Genomic DNA, 14865 nt, shown 5'->3' on the forward strand with positions numbered 1-14865 from the left:
TCAGAACTGTAGAGAATACACTACTGCTGTTTTAAGTCAGCCAGTTTGTGGTAACTTGTTACAGCAGCCCTAGGAAACTAATATAATCTCCAAGATAGATTTAAGACTAGAAAACCAAAAACAGGAAACAAGGTGAAAGACAGTATATACAGTAGGTAGTGTATTGTATTTTCTACTATTGGTATTTTTAAGAAATATGTTTTTAGAAACACGTTTGCATATGCATAGAATATGACTTAAGGATATAAAAGACACTGGTAACAGTGCTGCCTCTGGGGAGAGAGGCACTTTTGTTCTGCTCTAAGTAGCATCCCCTGTGGAATTCCCTGGCAGTCCAGTGGTTAGGACTCCATGCTTTCACTGCCAAGGGCCTGGGTTCAATCCCTGGTCAGGGAACTAAGATTCCACAAGTTGAAAAAAAAAAAAAGCATTCCCTGGAGCTGGGCACTCTGACTGGCATAATAATGGCCCCCCATTAAGACATCCACACCGCAATTAAGATTGCAGACGGAACTAAGGATGCTAAACGTTGACCTTAAAATAGGAAGATTATCCTGGACTGTCCAAGTGGGCCTAGGAATCACAAGAGTCTTTAAAAGTGGAAAAGGGATACAATGGAATATTATTTGGCAATAAAACGAAATGAAGGGCTGATAGATACTACAACACGGACGAATTACAAAAGCATCATGCTAAGTGAAAGAATCCAGTCACTAAGGATCGCATATTATGGTTCCATTCATATGAAAAGTCCAGAATAGGCAAATCTATAGTCAGAAAATAGATTAGTGGTTGCCAAGGGCTGGGAAGGAAGAAGAGATTACAGGGGAGGTGATGGGTACAGTGTTTCTTTTGGGGGTGCTGAATACGTTCTAAAATTGATGGTGGTTATGAATTTACACCTCTGTGAATATACTCAAAGCCATTTAAGTGAGTCAGTTGTATAGTATGCATATTATGTCTCAGTAAACTGGCTGAAAAAAAAATGTAGAAAAGGGAGACAGAAAGGAGTCAGAGTAGGAGAAGTGACCTATCATTGATGGCCTTGAAGATGGCAGGGGCCCACGAACCAAGGAATGCCGGCAACATCTAGAAGCTGGAAAAGGCAAGCAAGCCTCCAAAAGGGACGCAGCCCTGAGACACCTTAATCTTAGCCCAGTGAGACCCATTTCAGACTTCTGACTTCCAGAACTCTAAAAGAATAAATTAGCGTTGTTTAAGCCACTAATTTTGTGGTAATTTGTTACAGCAGCAATAGAAGACTATTATAAGTACTTCTTATACCCTTTTTTCCTTTCAGATTTTGTGCGGTGCACATTACCTACTCAAAACGTAAATCAAAACAAAGCAAAACGCTTATTCAGGGCAATCATTTGATGTCATTTCGGAAAATTTTTTAAGTATCTGTAACACTCCTCTTCAGTAGAAATACAATGCAGCCACAAATGTGACCCACATGTGTCGTTTTAAATTTTCTGGTAACCACATTTAAAAACCAAAGAAACAGGTGTAATTAATTTTAGTAATCAATTTTGTTCAGGCTATTATATCTGATACATATCATTTCCACATATTTATAAAATTATTAGAGATATTAAAAATTTTTTCTCATGTTAAGTCCTTGAAATTGGGTGTGTATTTTAGTCTTAGCACATTTTCATTCAGGTGAGCCACATTTCAGGTACTCAACAGCCACGTGTGTCTAATGCAGGACACGGATCTACAACATCCATCTGGGGTACAGGGTAGGTTTTTTACCTTTTGAGCATGCTACATCATGCCTAAGAACGTGACTACAAAAGTATTTCTTGGAGCATGGATCAAAGGGTAAAAAAAATGAAAAGAGTCAAAACACCCTCCACCGCAGTACAGGCACACTGTGGATATTATGTGGGTATTAAAAAGAAGTAGTTAAAGCTCCATGAATTGACCACAGAATATTGACCATGATCGTGGCATATTACTAAATGAGAACAACCAGGTGAGCAGTGCTTTTTGGGTAAATTTTTGTTAAGAAAACCAACCAACATATAAATACGATATTATTTACACGAAACTGTTAAAGTTGGTTACTCTGCGAAACAGTACTGAGGTATTACAGATACTATTGTTAATTTTCTCCTTGTACATGTTTTGTTCTGTATTGCTTTGTATTTTTTTTAAAAATTCATGGATGGATAGAGAGAAATATAGATAGATAGATAGATAGATAGATGATTAGATAGATAGATAGATAGAGTTGCTAATCAGATCCTTAGGAGGTTCCCCAGGGGTCATACCATTGCCAAAGCATAAGCAACCACATCAGAGACGCTTTCCCCACCATAACCCTACATAGGACTCACCTTCCTTTTACCAGGTACTTTTTTCTTATCAGAGGGAGCATCTCAAAATATGCTCTATGTAACAATACTCCTAAACATACACACAAAGTTACTCTGCCTGTAGAGCCTACCCATCTGCAATAGAACCAATATCTATTCTGCCATTCAGAGAAGCAGTTTTCATTTTCCCAAGCTCACACTTCCCCAAACCCATCCAATACCCAGATAATAATGAGTGTTTTAAGAGCTTGAGTTTGCAGGGGAAAAAATATGGGGGAGGGAGCCGTCATGGACTGCATACCAAATAGAAAGCAAGAGGTTCCGCGCATGGATTAAAAGAAAACTCCAGAAGGTTTCAGACTTTGGGGTCTCTTCCACGCTCTGCCTTGATCAGTATTATTCGTTACATGGCACCTTCAGTCTGGTACAAGGTCTATTGTCCTGTATTAGCGGCATGCAACAGGCAACTCAGGCCCTACAGTACCCCTGTGCAGCCCCGAAAGTCCATGGAATGAGACCCTTCTAACTTGGGTAATTCAAACACAAGTTTATTCCTACAGCACAGTGCCCCTGTGAAGTGAGCCATCACCTGCTGCCTTGAGAGTCTGTCACTCTAAGAGTCCAATTCAGGAAGAAGCATACATGTGTTCCTTGGACTGGTCTGTGTGACCGAGTCCCTGAGAGTATTCCCTCCAGGCAATGGATGACCTGGTAGAGAGTTTGGCCAAGACCCAAAAGGTTGTCATAATATTTTTGCTTTATGTCCTTTTTTTTCCTATGGCAAGTATCATTCAAAATGTTAGACTTTCTTTTGTTTTCTTCCTCTTCCTGCATTTTAAATATTTGTACAGGGGTATGTGTGGGAAGGACGGCTGGGGAGAGGGGAACCCTCTGATGCACTCAAAAGTGGGTGCTGGTACTTACTGACCTTCTTCCCTTGGCCCTACAGACTAATTACAAAATGGCAGAGAGTATCCAGGAGCTAACAAATCTAACTTCAAACTTCATTGGGGGCTGTGTATGTCTCAGGCACTGAGACACAAAGATGATGATGTTAGTTGAAACACAGATTTCATGGCTCTTAAGCTATTTGGAGTACTTGAAATCATTCAACAAATAAACATTGTCAAGAAGAGAAAAGTAACCCAATTAACTAAATATAAGAGTATTTCAGAAATTCTTTGAATATTGTTTTAAAAAATACTTTGAAAATATAAACCATATATTGAAACATGAGGCAAATATTTATATAGAGATAGAGTCAGATGTTTATTAATATTAATTTTGTACCATCTCTATTTCAACTATTATGTAAAATAAGTTATTAATTTAGAAACTTTGCTTTTTCCTTACTCATAGTTCATGAAATAATTTTATTCAAATTTTATATTCACTTTTTAAAAATTTTAATGCTTGCATATTTTTCATTATAGCTATCCTTGTGTGGCATTCAATTGCCATGAAAGTTATTTTTTTTTAAAGTTTCTTGGAACCTCTTCTTTTTTTAAATTAATTTATTTATTTGGCCACATCAGGTCTTTGTTGCAGTATGCGGGATCTTTCGTTGTGGCAAGTGGGCTTCCCTCTAGTTGTGGCGTGTGGGCTCCAGAGAGCTCAGGTTCAGTAGTTGTGGCACGTGGGCTTAGCTGCTCCATGGCATGTGGGATCTTAGTTCCCTGACTAGGGATCGAACCCACGCCCCCTGCATTGGAAGGCAGATTCTTAACCACTGGACCACCAGGGAAGTCCCTATATTCACTTTTAACATTACTAATTTCATCATTATTTAAGCTGTGTAGATGATTTTATATAGTTTCTGGAAGATATCATGTTCTATTCTGTGATCTCTAAAATACTTATTTTCAGTGACGTAGAACACTTCTTTGTGAAGCCACATCCCCAGGATAATGACTAAAACTTTGTAAAATTTTTACTTCTTTTTCACTGATCTTATCAGCTAACCTCTTAAGCATCTCCAAACAAGCAAGTACTGACTTTGTTTCAGGTTAATACATGTTACACAAACAGTACCTGGTTGTTCAAAATAAAGTAGCCCACTATACGAAACAAATATAAGGACATTCACTCCCCCTTTTCTGAGGGATAATTTTAGGGAAAATATATGCTTCCTATATTCAGGCACATATAGTATAGACCCTAAGACTGTGTTTGGCATGCAGGATATGCGGTGGACTCACACTGTTCTTAAAGCTGAAACACCTTCACAGGACACACATGGTAAACTGTATTCTCCAGAGATACCTCCACCAATACACCCTATTCCATCTGCTCCTCTTATATGATGTTGACACTCCTCCATTAAGAACTGAGAGGTTTATGTTCCCTTTCCTTGAATCTAGACAGGCCTGCAATGGTGGCAGAGGTAATACCACATGATTTCTAAGACTGATAAGAGTGATAGAGCTTCCACCTGGCCCTCTTGGGACTCTTGCCCTTAGAATCCAGCCACCATGCTGTGAGGAAACCAGGCAACCACATAGAAAGGTCACATGTAGGTGTTCTGGCTGACAGCCCCAGCAGAAGTCGCACCAACAGCCAGCATCAACACAAGTGGATGCTGAGTGGAGCAGAAATGAGCTGACCCCACCAAGCCCTGTCCATATTGCAGACTTGAAAACAAAATAAGTCATGTCATTGTCCTAAGCCTCTAGGTTTTGAGGTGGTTTGTTATGCAGCCATAGAAATCAGAACAACACGGTTTCTCACAACTGATACACACAAAAAGTATTCTTACAAACTTAAATAAAAGACCTTTTACTTATTTCTGTCATTCCATTTAAGATGAAAACTGCTGAGATTTTTGTGACTTTTTATTCTGTCATTCATATACTACTTCTTTTTGTGTTTTGTACAGATGTTCCACATTTAGAAAGCACGTTAGGCACTCATACCTTACTGGCAGAAGTGTAAATTGGGATGCTCTTTCTGGAAGATAACTCATACCCCTTCCTCCAAAAATGGGGCAAAACGTTAAATGTGCATCTCTTATGTCCCAGAAATTGTACTTCAGGAATTTGTTTTAAGGAAATGATAATAGATATATGCAAAAAATAGTTACAAAAATTTTTATGTTTTTAACGTATTAGAAACAATCTAAATATCAACATAGAATTGGATAATAAATTACTGAATACTATTTGGCCATAAAAGACATTGAAGATGGAGATGTCTTGACATGGGAACAGGTTGAAAATATATCATTAAGTGAAAATATATCATTAAGTGTATATAATTCCATTTTCACAATACTAAATATATAAACATGTTCAAAGATACAAAGATCTAAAAGTATTTGCACCAAGGTTCTAACAGAAATTAACCAAAATTGGTGGGATTATGAATTTTGTTATTGCCTTCCTTCCTTCTCTCCCCCATCCTTTTTAGCTCATCTCAATTTTCCACTTACTTTCAATAAAGTTGCATTGCTTTTACAACAACAACAAACATTAAAATAAGCTTAGCTTAAAAAATTTTTACAGCTGTGTATTAGGGTAGTCCAGAGGAGAAGAACCAATAGGATGAACCAATAGTTTGTGCATGTGTCAGTATAAAGAGATTTATCAAAAGAAAGACTGATGCTACTACGAAGGCTGACAAGTCCCAAGATCTGAGGGTGAGTTGTCAAACTGGAGACCCAGCAGGGCCAATGGTTTCATTCCAGTCCAAGTCTGAAGGCCTGTGAGCCAGAAGAACCACTGGTGTAGCTCTAGTCCAAAGGCCAGCATGCTCGAGACCCAGGAAGAACAGATGTTTGAGTCAGAAAGCAGAAAAGGGCCTCTATCCCAGTTTGAAAATAGTCAGACAGGTGGAATCCTCCCTTACTGTGGGGAGGTCAGCCTTTTGGTTCCATTCAGACCTTCAACTGTTTGGTTGAAGCCCACCCACACTAGGGAGGGCAATCTGCTTTACTCATTTTACAGATTCAAATGCAACCTCATCCAGGAACATTCTCACAGGCACCCTAAAATGTTTGACCAAATATCCAGGCACCCTGTGGCCCAGTCAAGTTGACAAACAAAATTAATCATCACAAATGGAAAAGAAGTGCAATGTAAACTTCCATTGGAAAAATCATGGAGAAATCAAGATAAAAAAGTGGATTCTTTTAGGACAAAGTCTTTTCTGAGCCTCTTTAAATCACTTGTCAAGTCAGATTATTTGAGTTCATTTTTTAACTTTAACAAAGTTAATATTTTTTTGTTTTAGAACATTTATTTGACTTGATAGGCATTATGGTGTATGTGTGTTAGGGATGAGCAAAGCATGTGAAGTCTGTTTTTCTTCCATATTTTTACTATATTTGTAATTTACCTTTTAGGAGACGTACTCACAATTCCAAAGGCAGTGCCTGACTGGTCTGCACAGCTGGGGGAAGGAGGTTTCAGGGGTGGGGGTGGTTCCTTCTCTCCATGTGCTCCCATATGCCCGAGTGTTGACCTGTCACAGCACTTAATCTTATCATCCTGACCCGTGTGTTTAGGTCCTTTACGCGATGGTGAGCAGCCCCAGAGCTGCTCAGAGCAGAGTGGCGCTCAGCACAAAAGTTGCACCCAATGTGTTGAATGGAAATAAAACATCTCTTCATCCAAGTCACTGATGAAAATGTCCAACTAAGCAGGGTGGAGTATTGAGCCCTGCGATGAATCACAAAACACTTGCCTCCATTTACAACCGTTCCTTTCAATTATCTGCCTTTGAGCCAGGTTTTTCAGTTAGATAATACGCTTTATTACAAAGGCTTAAAATGTAGAATTCCACACTTATCATTGACTTGCCCCACCATCCAGCCCAGCATTTTCCAAACTGCAGGGGCACAACCGATTCAAAGGTTGTGAAACCAACTGAGTGGGTTCTTAGCAGTCCTTAAAAAAGCTGAATAGAGGGAATTCCCTGGCAGTCTAGTGGTTAGGTATAGTGGTTAGGACTCCACACTTTCACTGCCGAGGGACTGGGTTCGATCCCTGGTCAGGGAACCAAAATCCCACAAGCCACGTGGGGCAGCAAAAAAAAAAAAAATTGAACAGAAAATATCAGAGAACCTCTCACCTATTAATAGTAAGTATTGCTGCAGGAAATGTTTGTTTCAGATCTATATAGGCCTGTATGTGTTCTGAGTCACAATGGAGTATGTACTTCTTGCTGTGGCTGGAATCAAAAGCATTTGAATGTCACTAATCTAGCCCATAGTTTTCATAGTAGACAGGTGTCTTGCTAAAATTAAGATAAAACCAAGGTCAGCCTCATGGGCATGAAACCTGTTCATCTGATGAATTCAGTTGCACAAGGCTCTAGGCCTAGAAGGGCCCGGTGCTTGGTTTAGTGCTCTGTTGTCATTGAAGAATTCTTAATTCTTTGGTATATCTTCTCTGCTTACATGAATATACACACACAACTCTGATCCAGCAGCAAACGTGTGGGCACAGCGAGCAGTGTGCCCGACAGTTGACTGGGTCTTCCTGTACACAGGAGCAGTATCAGGGCACTTGGGCACCATGGACCCAGAGGGGTTGGCTGGGGCATGACCTAGACCCAGATTCACGGCAGCCACAGCAGCATCAGAAGTAGCTGGGTCCCAAGCCCAGGAAAAAGGAGGAGACCCGTGGTGGGAGGCCAGCTTGCCCACTGGTCCCCAGAGCCTGACCTTGCTATGCCTGCACAAATACTAACTCTCCCACCTGAGCACTAGAACAGGAACCACTGGTGCTTGGGCAGTAAACCTGGAAAGTAAATTATTACAAAACAAGCACATACAGGGACATCGAAGTAGAGTTTCGTATGGAGTTATTAGAGTTCAAAGGGCTTTACAATCTCCAGTTTTGGAAATTGCTGCCAACATTGCAAAGAGAATGTCTACAAACTTAGAAAGAGGAATTAATAAAAGTATTGTGGCGTGGACACATGTACACTACCAAACGTAAGGTAGATAGCTAGTGGGAAGCAGCCGCACAGCACAGGGAGATCAGCTCCGTGACCACCTAGAGGGGTGGGATAGGGAGGGTGGGAGGGAGGGAGACGCAACAGGGAAGAGATATGGGAACATATGTATATGTATAACTGATTCACTTTGTTATACAGCAGAAACTAACACACCATTGTAAAGCAATCATACTCCAATAAAGATGTTAAAGAAAAAAAAAGTATTGTAGCATTGAGTAGAAAAAACCAACACTATTTTCATATGAAGCTTTAGACGAACAGATTAACAAGGAAAACAATTTTAAAATTCAAATTTTCTGTTTAATTGAAGATAAGGCAATAGAATGCATAAATATGTTTCAATCTATATACAAATTATGAAGTCACTTGTTTCTTGCACAACCTCTACAAGCTTACAGTAACTATCAGAAGACACATTAAAAGGCCATTGCATGAATTTACACATAAAATTAAATTCAGGCTGACACAAAACTGCTTTGTATAGTTAAATCTTTTTAGAAAAATTGTTCCACAAGAATTAGTTCCAGATGTGTGACAAATGTATACTTTGAAATTATCAGAAATGTACCCTAATGTCACAGTCTATAAAATACTCCTAACTCCAGTAACAGCTGCAGATTTCTCAAAATTAAACATTATCAAAAATTATTTTCAACATTGAATTTGTCAAGAACTGACATCACTTCCAACATTAAAGTATAAATATACCAATATTGTTAAAAGTATAAATTTGATGACCTAATGAATTTGCAGAAAATGAACCAATAAATAATCTTGTGAGGAATCAAGATATTGCATTAATTTATGGCATTTATGTATTCTATAAAATTATATCACCAAAAATACCTTTTTGTACATTAAGTTTGTGTTATTACTTATGCATTGCTATTACTCCTATTATGTTTCAAAATAAAATATGTTTAAGAAAAAGTTTTATATTTTAGTACCTTTAATGGCACTATTTTCCTGCCTTTCAAACATGGGCCCTACATTTTCATTTTGCACTGAGCTCTGCAAATTATATATAGCTGGCCCTGGATACAACATTGCATTCAAGTCAACAAATGTATATTGATTGAATTATAGGTTGTATGTATCAATAAAAGGACTTATCAAGATGAAAAAGATGGGAGATGCAGCTTCAGGAAACTTACATTCTAGGATTCTAAGTCAAATAATTTTAATATATGGTAGAATCCAAGTACCACGTAATGAACAACAAAAGTATTATAAGAATATAGAGGGAAATTAAATTAATCATTTAATTGATGACCTCTTAGGATCTTCAAGTAGCTTTAAGGTATAATGCAAATGTTTACAACCTAAATTCCTTTTTGACTTCTTCAGGAGGCTTAGGCCCATGTCCCACATTTCAGTTTCCCAGTATTCCTAGTCAACCGGCAATTATGTGGCTGGTTGTATCCAAAGGAATAATGCTTTCATTAAGTCCTTCTTCATTGCCAGTATCATGAAGATGAATTGTGGACTGAGTCCAGACCTGTCCTAGTCCATGCTGCTATACCTAAGTGTAGAATATACTATTTCATACCCTTCCATTGAAAGTCCTCAGAAGTTTGGAAGATAAATGACCCCATCTCATTTATGCACCACTCCAGATCTTCCACTTGCCTTGATTTTGACCTTGAGAGGAGCAATACCTTGGGCTTATGGAGTCAGGTCCCTGCTGCCTCGGCCAGCACCACAGGTTGCTTCGGTGACTGCTCACCTAGACCCTCAAATCGCTCCCAGGCACAACCTAACAGCACCTGTCCACAGCCCACACCTCTGGCCTCTGGACTTTTCTGTTGCTGTCAAGACATGGGTTGTCTTAGGACCCACTTGGCATCCACGTATGCATGCACGCACAGCCCAGAAAGTGTATGTGAGTTAATATCCTTTGGGACAGACTTTGACCAATGGGTGTGAACACTGGCAGATAAACTCTTCTTTTGTTCTGCTGCTGAATGGACTGTTCAGAGATGCAGTAGCTTCATGTGGCTTCTCTGGAGACATCCTCTGAGGCCAAGCAATAGTTCCTGAAAGCTATGGGCAGCTCAGAAACACATTTCTTCACATTTGCTTTTTCCTCCTGCCTTGACTTCCTCTCTTTTCCCATCATTGCTGCTTCCTTAGGATTTCACATTTAAATAAAGTGTTAGCATTTAAGAATTTGACTCAGGCCTAATTTTCTAGGAAATGTGGGTTGAGATATTAATATGCTGTAGGTGTATTTCTGACATGAACACTTAAGCAGCAGTATAAACTGGTTAAGAGCACAGACACAAGTTGGGTTGCCTGGGTTCCAATCCCAATTCCCGCATTTAGCACCAGTGTGGGCAAGTCACTCAGTCTGTGTTTTCAATGTTGTCTGCAAAAATGCATAATAGTAGTAGCTACCTCAAAAATTTTATGTGAGATTTAATATTTATAAGGCACATAGTAAGAGTTATATGTGTTAAATAATAAAAGGAGAAAAAGAGACAGACTATCATTGAATTTTCCTGCTAAAGAAACCTCCCAATCAACAGATTCCATCGACGGACTTCACCTTTTGACCAAATTGAATTCAAGGAACCAAAGATAGGGGAACCTTGGTGGGGGTAAAACTTGGAATGAAAAGAACTGAAGCTGAGTCCTACCTACTATGTACAGTGGTGTGGGGGAGAGCTGATTGTTAAATAGTCAGGAATTTTTCAGCAGCTGTTCAACTGTTGTTAGCTTGAAACTGGCCACGGTAGTATTTACACTGTGGAAACTGGCAAATGCTACAAATTGGGCTTTAAATTTTTTCCTGATTCTCAGAAATGCTGTGAAGAGTAAGTGGAAATATTTGTTAAGCTATGAAGTGCTACAAAAATTAGTATTAATATTTGCCTCTCAAACTACTTGATAAGGGCTTTGATGTCTGCACTGTTTGGCTCTACCCAAATCGTGAGCCTTCATGCTTCTGGTGACCCCTCATTTCTCCCCCAAGAAAAGAAAGATACCTAACAGACAACACAGGGCTTATTAAGAAGTGTGTTATTCATGATCTCAGCTTCAATCACCTCACATAACATACATTATAAATTTCTTCAATTTGTGTCACAGATTTTTCAAAGCATTTAAGTATAAATTTTATCTCACATTTGTGTATGATTGAGAGACTTGAATTACAGTCAGTTCCTCGTTCTCAATCCCTAACCTCACCCTTTCTCACTAACGTTGCCCATGTCTCTTCTTCTGTAGTGTTCCCTCCTCCAACATTCTTGTTTCGCCCTTCCCCAGCCTCCCACATTGCCAAATTCATTTTTCTTTAACAGATCTCTGTTCCCATATCACTTGGGAACTCTCTCCTAATCTTCAGAATTAAGGGAAATGCCTTTCTACCTGTTCCCATTGTAGCCTCCACATGCCTCATCTTATCTATTATTGCTGTATTAGAAAAGCCAGCTCATTTTCTGGTCTCCCTTACAAGGCTGTGTATTTCTTGTTTATTATTGTAGCCCCACATTTAGCGCAGTTCTTGGCTCACAGTAGGTATTCAAACACTGATAAATTTCTTCATAGCTTTAACATTTTTCCCCCTAATTCCTACATGAATACTTATATTTCCATAGAAGACCAATTTTGCTATCGAACAGTTTACTAGAGTGAGTAGAAAATTTGTAAATGTATCACATATAGTTCAGGGATCTACAAGCTAATGTCTAACAGGAGACAGATACATGGATACCTTCTAACATAAATCACCCATTCTGGATTCTCAAACCAAAAAGTATCCATTTCCTAATAAATAATGGAGAGGAAAGGAGGCTGAGAACAAAGGGATCATTTCTGAAGTCTCTGATCACATGCAAGGACACAAGAATCCTCAGATGTCACCTTAACCGTGGATTTACTCCTGAGTAGAGCTGCTCATTTTTATTAGATAGGGAACTGTGATCCTCTGTCCTAGTATATTTCAAGGAATATTTTATTTAAAAGGTTTTCAGCGTGTATGAATTAGCTGTGCATACTGAAAATGTAATTTTAACAGAAAAAAATTTTCATATACTCTGTGGCTTTGAACCAAGGAGTCCATCACAAACGGAAACTACACCCAAAAAACTATCTTTAGGTCTGAAACTTAGAGCTAATGTATATATTTACACTAAGAATTTCTCTTCTTCATTGGGCTTTTATCTTTGGGTTTCTTCAGGAACTTCTCATTTGTCTCTTTATTATCCATTGTCCACCAAAACAGAAGATCATACACTTCCCTGGATAAAGTAGAAAGTCACTGAATTTGGTCTAAGACCATACTACAAACCTACAGTAATCAAAATGGCATGGTATTGGCACAAAAACAGACATATGGATCAATGGAACAGAATAGAGAACCCAGAAATAACCCCCCACACCTACAGCCAACTAATCTTCAACAAAGGAGGCAAAAATATACAATGGGAAAATGACATTCTCTTCAACAAGTGGTGTGGGGAAGTTGGACAGAGGCATGCAAATCAATGAAGTTAGAACACACTCTTACACCCTACACAAAAATAAACTCAAAATGGCTTAAAGACTTAAACATAAGAAATGACACCAAAAAACTCCTAGAAGAGAACATAGGCAAAACATTCTCTGACATAAATTGTACCAATATTTTCTAGGTCTCCCAAGGCAACAGAAATAAAAGTAAAAATAAACAAATGGGTGATTTATGCTAGAATGTATCCATGTATCTGTAGCTAATTAAACTTAAAAGCTTCTGTACAGCAAAGGATACCATAAACAAAATGAAAAGACAACCTATGGAATGGCAGAAAATATTTGCAAATGATGCAACCAACAAGGGCTTAATTTCCAAAATATACAAACAGCTCATACAACTCAACAACAACAAAAAACAAACAACCCAATCAAAAAAATGGGCAGAAGAACTTTTAGTTCTTTTAGACATTTCTCCAAAGAAGACATACAAATGGTCAATGGGCACATGAAAAGATGCTCAACATTGCTAATTAGTAGACAAATGTATATCAAAACTACAGTGAGGTACCACCTCACACCAGTCAGAATGGCCATATCATTAAAAAGTCAAATACAAATGCTGGAGAGAGTGTGGGGAAAAGGGAACCCTCCTACACTGGAGGTGGGAATGTAAGTTGGTGCAGCCACTATGGAAAACTGTATGGAGGTTCCTCAAAAAACTAAAAATAGAGTTGCCATATGATCCAGCAATCCCACTCCTGGGCATATATCTGGACAAAACTATAATTCAAAAAGATACATGCACCCCTCTGTTTATAGAGGCACTATTCACAATAGCTAAGACATGGAAACAACCTAAATGAATGGATAAAGAAGATGTGGTATATATATACAATGGAATATTACTCAGCCATTAAAAAAATAATGCCATTTGCAGCAACATGGATGGACCTAGAGACGATCATACTAAATGAAGTAAGTCAGGAAGAGGAAGATAAATATCACAATATCACTTATGGGGAATCTGAAATATGACACAAATGAACTTATGTGCAAAATAGAGACAGACTCACAGACACAGAGAACAGACTTGTGGTTTCCAAGGGGGAAGGATGGAGTGGGAGTTTGGGGTTAGCAGATGCAAACTATTATATATAGAATGGATAAACAACAAGGTCCTACTGTATAACACAGGGAATTATATACACTATCTTGTGATAAACCATGGAAAAGAATATGAAAAGGAATATTTATATATATATAACTGAATCACTTTGTTGAATAGCAGAAATTAACATTATAAATCAACAATCCTTCAATTAAAAAAAATTTGGTCCAAGAAGATGTTTTCAAAACTATGCTTAATGATATAAATCATATCATTTAATTCTTCTGCTTAAAATACACACACACATTTATTTTTTCTGCCCAATAAGAAAATTCTAGCTTCTAAGTCCATAATGGCCTACATGGACCCACATGATCTGACTCCTCTGCATCTCTCTGGCTTATTTCCTCCCATTCACCCCCTACCGCTGGATCTCCAGTCATACCGTCATTACTGTTCCTTAAGTATACTAAGCTTACTCTTGCCTCAGGGTCTTTGTATTTACTGTCCCTAGGACTGGAAAGATCTACCTGGTTGACTTTTTATTTGGATCTCTGTTCAGATAAATCCTCTTTACCATTGAGGTCTTCCACGGCACCAAACCAAAATAGTGCTCACTTTGCCTCGCAGCACGAATCACTATTACAACTCCTGTTTTATAAGAAATACCATGCTCACCAACTTCAGACTATACTACAAAACTATAGTCATCAAGACAATATGGTACTGGCACAAAAACAGAAATAGAGATCCAATGGAACAGGATAGAAAGCCCAGAGATAAACCCATGCACCTATGGTCAACTAACCTATGACAAAGGAGGCAAGGATATACAATGGAGAAAAGACAACCTCTTCAATAAATGGTGCTGGGAAAACTGGAGAGCTATGTGAAAAAGAATGAAATTAGAATACTACCTAACACCATACACAAAAATAAATTCAAAATGGATTGAAGATCTAAATGTAAGACTGGACACTATCAAACTCTTAGAGGAAAACCTAGGCAGAACACTCTGAC

Source organism: Stenella coeruleoalba (assembly GCF_951394435.1).
Source record: "Stenella coeruleoalba genome assembly, chromosome: 3".
In the NCBI taxonomy this organism is placed as follows: domain Eukaryota; kingdom Metazoa; phylum Chordata; class Mammalia; order Artiodactyla; family Delphinidae; genus Stenella; species Stenella coeruleoalba.